Below are 6,867 nucleotides of genomic sequence, written 5' to 3'. Positions count from 1 at the left end.
AATTCATATTTGAAGTCAATTCCATTGTCATTCATTTTACCAATATTCTTAGCTCAATTTTTGTTTCTCTCTATTTTTGTTCAGAGTTGTTGTTAATTTTCATTATAAAGGTACCAAGAGAAGAATTTCAAGAAGTAATAGACAAGGTTGGAATGAAAAATATTTTTGAACCAACTTGAGTGGAAGTATTAAGATTAATATATTGTAGTTGTCTAATCTTTTAGCTAGCTCACACTCACAGAATCAAAAAAAATATTGACTAGTTGTTAATATAATCTGTTCACCTACTACCTTTCCTTGTGTAAAGAGTAAACTGACTGTTTCCCACCCAAATAATGGCTTAATGATACTTTCCCATCCATAGACTTTTAAAATACCATTTTATTATCCAAATTTCTATTATGTTTCCAATTTTGACATTGTTGTGACCCCACACCACCACCATTCTTTTCCCCAATCATCACTCACCAAAACTCCTTAAACCTTACTCTCGCCGACCTCACCAATCGTTGGCAATCGAGCGATTAGAGTTTACACAGTCGCCCCTCTCAAGTCAAATTCCCATCAATCCCAACCACCAAAATCCAACCTTCCACCATCAAAAGACTCATCGGCCTCCTTTCTTCAAAAGCCCTAATAGCTTAGATCGAGTTTGCTCTCTGTTCGCCATCAGAATATTAACTTGGGTAGTAAAGTGGTATTTTAAAAGTCTGTGGATGGCAAAGTGTCATTAAACCATTATTTGGGTGGGAAAAAGTGGTTAACTCGAGTAAATTATCATGATCTAAGGATAGTATATTACCATTTTATTAATATCTCCAACATTTATTTCTTGATTTGATTTCCTATAATTTATAACATTAATATCTCAAACTTCTGGCTTAAATCATTCTTAAATTAGTTTAATTTTTCGTGTCTAACACTTTCTTTTATTCTAAACATACCACTTTCTAATTTAGTTTATTGTTCTTAGTGTGAAATGTAAGCAAAATTGAATGAAGAACAATTTAGAAAGAAACGGGAGAACACAAATTTGTGTGTATTACTTCGATTGTTGTTACAATGAGAAAGAGCAATAGCTTTTTTATACTGATACATGATTCAGTTACAGAGTGTTAACAAATACAACTAATCCTACCTGATTTCTTTACTCAAAACGACACCACTTTGACAACATTATTAAAGACACCCAAATACCTGACATCTTTGCACTTACACCCTTTTATGTCAACATCTCCCCTCAAATCAAACCTGGTTTGGGTATAGTCATTCACTTTACTTTTTGTCATATCAACATCTCCTCTCAAACCAAAACTGATTGGAAGACCTAATTGTTAGCAACATTCACTGCTCGTTTTAGTGCCAATTTGTAAACCCTAGATGCTTGTACACCAGATACTTCATCAAAACAGCAACAGCAGAAAAAATCAGTCACCAGATACTTCAGCAAAACATCAGAAATATTAGCTCCAATGTGCAGATATAGTGCAACTGATACATTGGTGGAAGCAAGCATGGAATAAAATAACAGAGTTTGGAGAGCTGAATTGCAGACTTGAAATACCTGTTGATGCAGAGAGTTATCAATATTGCAATACTCACACCAAATACTTCATCAAATAGCAGAAACATCAACTTCAATGTGCAAGATATAGTTCAACTAACACATTGGTGAAAGTAAAAGAATTGAATTGAAGATCTGAATTGCAGACTTGGAAAGCCAGTTGCTGCATAGAGTTAAGCAGTGAAGTAGAAGTGTAGGGAAGTAATGAAGTAAACAAAAAAATAAAATAAGAGCATAATCAGCAGCTAGGGCTCAAATTTGAAAGGGAAGAACCATCAAGAACTGTCAACTTTTGTCTGAGCTCACTGAATTGAGCAGTTGAGAGAGGTTTTGTCAAGAGATCAACAATTTGAAGTTTAGATGGCACATATTGAACCACCAGTTTCTTGGCTAAAACTTGTTCACGAATATAGTGTGCATCAAGTTCAATGTGTTTGGTTCGTGCATGAAAGATCGGACTAGAGGCCAGAGCTCCAGCACTCACATTATCACACCATATTACTGGAGTTGTAGGAAAAGTTGGGCCTAATTTAAAGAACATATCCTGTAACGAGGCTACCTCGGTAGCAATTTGAGCAAGTGCTCTGTACTCAACCTCAGTTGAGGACAATGCAACCACCTTTTGCTTGCGAAAGCTCTATTGAATAAGGTTTGGACCCAAGAAAACACAACACCCACTTGTGGACCTTTGGTCATTAGGACTACTTCCCCAATCGGCATCAATGAAACACTTAATATGTAAGGAGGCTGCTGGCTTAAAATGCAGTCTAAAGTGGAATGTACCTTTGATGTAATGAAGGATCCTCTTGCATGCTTGCCATTGTAGGTTTGTTGGGGCTTGCAAGTGTTGACTAAGCTTGTTAACAGGGAAGCTGATGTCAGGACGAGTGAGGGTCAAATATTGAAGAGCACCAATGGTGCTCCTGTACAAACTGGGATGTTCAAAAACTGGACTGTCAAGTGAAGATAGCCTGGTGCTAACAACCATTGGAGTATAACAAGCATGAGCTTTAAGCATATTGGTCTTGACAAGTAAATCAGTTGCATACTTAGTTTGTTTTAGATGGATTCCAACTGGAGTTCTAGTTGCTTCCAAACCCAAGAAATACTATAGAGACCCCAAAGTTTTTAGTGCAAATTCATCATTAAGATCTTTCATCAGTTGAATAATGTAAGTAGGATTAGACCCAGTAATAAGGATATCATCAACGTATACCAAAACATAATTGACAACAGAATTTTGCTTGAAAAATAAACAAGTTAGAATCTGAGATGGAGTTCTAAAATCCTTTAAGCTGAAGTGTAGTTTTTAACTTGTCAAACCAAGCCTTGAGGGCTTGCTTCAATCCATACAAAGCTTTGTTCAATTTGCAAACAAAAGAGGGGTAATCAAAGGACTCAAAACTAGCTGGCTGTCGCATATATACTATCTCATTTAGAGTGCCATTAAGAAAGACATTATTCACATCAATCTATTGAATGTCCCAAGCATTAGAAACTGCCAAAGTAAGAATGATACGAATGGTTGATGGCTTGATGATAGGACTGAAAGTTTCAAAGTAATCAAATCTCGGTGTTCGTTGAAATCCCTTTGTCAATAGCTTGGCTTTGTATTTCTAGAGATTGCCATCTGCATTGAATTTGGTTTTGAAAACCTATTTGTTACCTATAATATTAATGTCGAAAGAGAATGGAACAAGAGACCAAGTGTTATTGTGAATAAGAGCATCAAACTCAACCTGCATGGCTGCTTTCCAAGCTAGACTTACAAGTGCTTTAATTGTAGAATTGGGTTTAGGTTCTATAACATCCTGACTAGTAGTAAGGAAGGCTGAATGCAGCAAAATGTCAGGCTTAGTTGAAACTGGACTAGTGGTATCAAACTCAACTTGCATGGCTGCTTTCCAAGCTGGACTTGCTGGTGCTTCAATTGTAGAATTGAGTTTAGGTTCTGTAACATCTTTGGCCAGTAGTAAGGAAGGCTGAATGCAGCAAAATGTCAGGCTCAATTGAAACTAGACCAGTGGTTGATTTGGAGACAAAAACAGCAGATTTTGACCTTGTAATCATAGGGTGTAAATTCGGAACAGGTTAAACTGGCATTGAATCAATAGAGACTTATGCTGATGATAAATCAACTTCAAGACAGCAGGCAGGCAAAACATAATCTGAACTGATCACAGGTAAGGAAGATACGGATGGCAATGTAGAAAGGTCTAAAGAGCTACTACAAGGTGATGTATTCAGTATATCAGTAGATGGTGAGGTGATGGACATGGGAGCAGATGTTGATGGCAATGTAGATAAGTCTAAAGGGCTGCTACAAGGTGTTATATCAGATGTATAAGGAACTTGGGCTATATCAGATATACCAAGAAGGTGTGGGTTGGCATGTTGGTTAGGTGACTGTATAGTAGTGGAAGGTGGGTGAGGATTAGATGACTGATTATTTGTAGGAGAGGTAAAGGTAGGTAATTTGATGCAAGGCGAAATGGTATAAGTAGCAACCGTTGAATCATTAAGGACAACCTTGTTTGAAGGCTTTGTTACTACATGAGGAATAGGAGCAACCGAAGAAGAGTTAGGTAGTATGAAACAGGGTATAGGAGATGAGGAAGAGGTGATAGAGCTATCCTGTAAGGTGAGAGGAATGCGTTTGAAGGAAGAGATGTCATAAGGGTCAATAAACTGTTTGTTTTGGAAGGGAAACTATGTTTAATTAAAGGTGACACTAGGTGTGACAATTTTTTTCCATCTTCTCTTAAACACTTATACCCCTTATGGATTAGACTATAGCCCATAAAAACACACTTAGAGGAATGAAAACTAAACTTGTGGCTGTTGAAGTGACAAAGATAGGGAAAACAAATACACCCAAACACTTTAAGACTCTCATAGGCAAGTTGTTTATGAAATAATTTGAGATAAGGAGTATCACCGTTTAAGACATCAGTAGGCATTCTATTGATTAAGAAAGTAACAGTCTCAAATGCTAACACCATATAATGCAAGGGCATATATGCATGTGCAAGTAATGTTAAACCGGTCTCTACAATATGTCTATGTTTGCGCTCACTCCGACCATTTTGTTGGTGAGTATAGGCACATAAGTGTCTAAATTGAATGCCTGAGTCATTAAGATAAGGAATGAGAGTTTTATACTCTCCTCCTTGATCGAATTGAAGACACTTTAGTTTAGTGCTAAATTGCCTCTTGGCAAGATGATGAAACTTGATGAAAATAGACTTAACTTCAACTTTTGTTTTTAAAAGGAAAAACCCATGTAAACCTGCTAAAATCATCTAAAAACTGAACATAATACCTGAAACCTTCAACAAAAACTACAGGGGCAAGACCCCAAACATCACTATGAATTAAGGCAAGAGGTTCAAGGGCATGTGATTGAGAGGAAGAAAAAGTGTTTTGATGTAGTTTGCCTAACTGACATGCATCACAAAAGAAGTTTTCAAATTTTGGAAATTGTGAGGATTGTGGTTGTGAACCTGAAAAACAGGACATGATTTTGCGAAAAATAGTAGAATTGGGGTGTCCTAACCTCCTATACCAAATCATATGGGAAGGGAATTGTTTATTAACAGCAAGGCAGTGAACATTATTTTGAAATTCATACTTAGTCAGATTTTGCTCATGCATATTAATATGTGACACATTAGGTACATGCAAAGTAGTTAACTGCACATTTTCAGGTAGACTTAGTTTATTCTGAATAGCATGAGGCATCTCAGACTTAGGACATAAGAATGCATTACTCATAGACTTTGCTTCAGCCTTATCCAAAGTAGTGACACATGTAGGTTGTAACCCATCAGAATTATGCATATTAGGATCAAATAAAGTCACTAGCAGAATGAACATCAGAAACTGAAGCAGTTTAAGAAACCAAATGATCAATTTTATTAGCATTAGAGGTGTTACAAACTTCTTTACACGAGAGGTTAGCTTTATTGTCTAACCTATTATGGGATGATAAGGAAGACAAATTATTAGTAGCTTGTATTTGAGACTGATTACAATGTAAAGTAACATCAGTAGGTACAACTAACTTGTTTTGACTACTAGACCCATGAGATTGACTAAACAACACATCTCCTGAGAATTGGACAGGAGCTACTTTATTGGATGATGAACAATAGGTAGGTGATACGAATAAGGCTGTAGAGGATGAGGCAGTGGAAGGGAACAAAGCAGGTGGAATATTATATAAACCTCCTTTAAGGCCCCCTTATAGTAACATTGCCTTTGTGGATTTGTCCTTAACAACACAACAATTTGCATCAAACTCAACAATAACATTGTTGTCTTTGGTAAACCTAGAAATGCTAAGCATATTTTTTGTAATGTTTGGCACACAAAGTATATTCCTAAGATGTAAACATTTGGAATGCAATGAACTAGGTAAGATAGAATGGTTTGTATAAGAGATAGAAAGGTGCTCACTGTTGCCTACTTGAAGTTGAGTATCACCCTCACAAGTCTTACTGATTTGTAGCTGTCCAAGATCAGAGGTCACATGATCGGTTGCTCTAGAGTCCATATACCATGCTAGATCTGTTGAAGTAAAAGCTATAGCAACATAAAAACCATAAGATGGTTGGTTATAATAAGTCCCAGATTGTCCAAAAACTGCACCATTATCAGTTCAAATTCCAGCCTCTGGTCCAGTAGAAACAAAGTGAGCTTGGCTATAACTAGAATTCTGCTGACTAGGTATTCCAAAACTTGATGTAGGAGCAAATGTGGTGCTTGATTGTCCAATGGAAGGAGGATTGAACTGTGCTGAACCACTATTTGGTACTGGTGGTGAGTGAACAGTGTGTAATGGATTAGAAGTAGAGAAAACATTGTGCTGAGCATGCTGAGGATAAGTTGAATTTTTATAATGCTAAGGTAATACATTTTGGTAGCCTTGAGAAGAGAGAACAGGTTGTTGCTGTTGGAAAACATGAACAGTCTGCTGCTGCTATGAAACACCATTGTAGGCTACATTAAAACGATGATAGCACTGAACATCAGACTGTCCAACCTTATTACAGACCTGGCAAATGAGTCTATTTCTCCCACTACCATGACCTCTGCCTCTTCCATAAACAGTAGGTCCAGTCCGGTTTTGATTCAATCCATTACCAATAAAAGGTATAAAAGTTTGAGGTTGAGAGGTTGGGAATACTAGTGGAATAACATAGGTTTGTGAGCTATGAGGATTTCCTAGTGAAATTAGGGAAGGTATAGTGTTGGAAAAATGGTCAGAGTCTGTAGCTTTGTTGTGGCTGGCCTAGTCTTTT

This window comes from Pistacia vera, unplaced genomic scaffold, assembly GCF_008641045.1.
Source record: "Pistacia vera cultivar Batoury unplaced genomic scaffold, PisVer_v2 Contig40, whole genome shotgun sequence".
Lineage (NCBI taxonomy): Eukaryota > Viridiplantae > Streptophyta > Magnoliopsida > Sapindales > Anacardiaceae > Pistacia > Pistacia vera.
Note: the sequence above shows the minus strand (reverse complement) of the source record.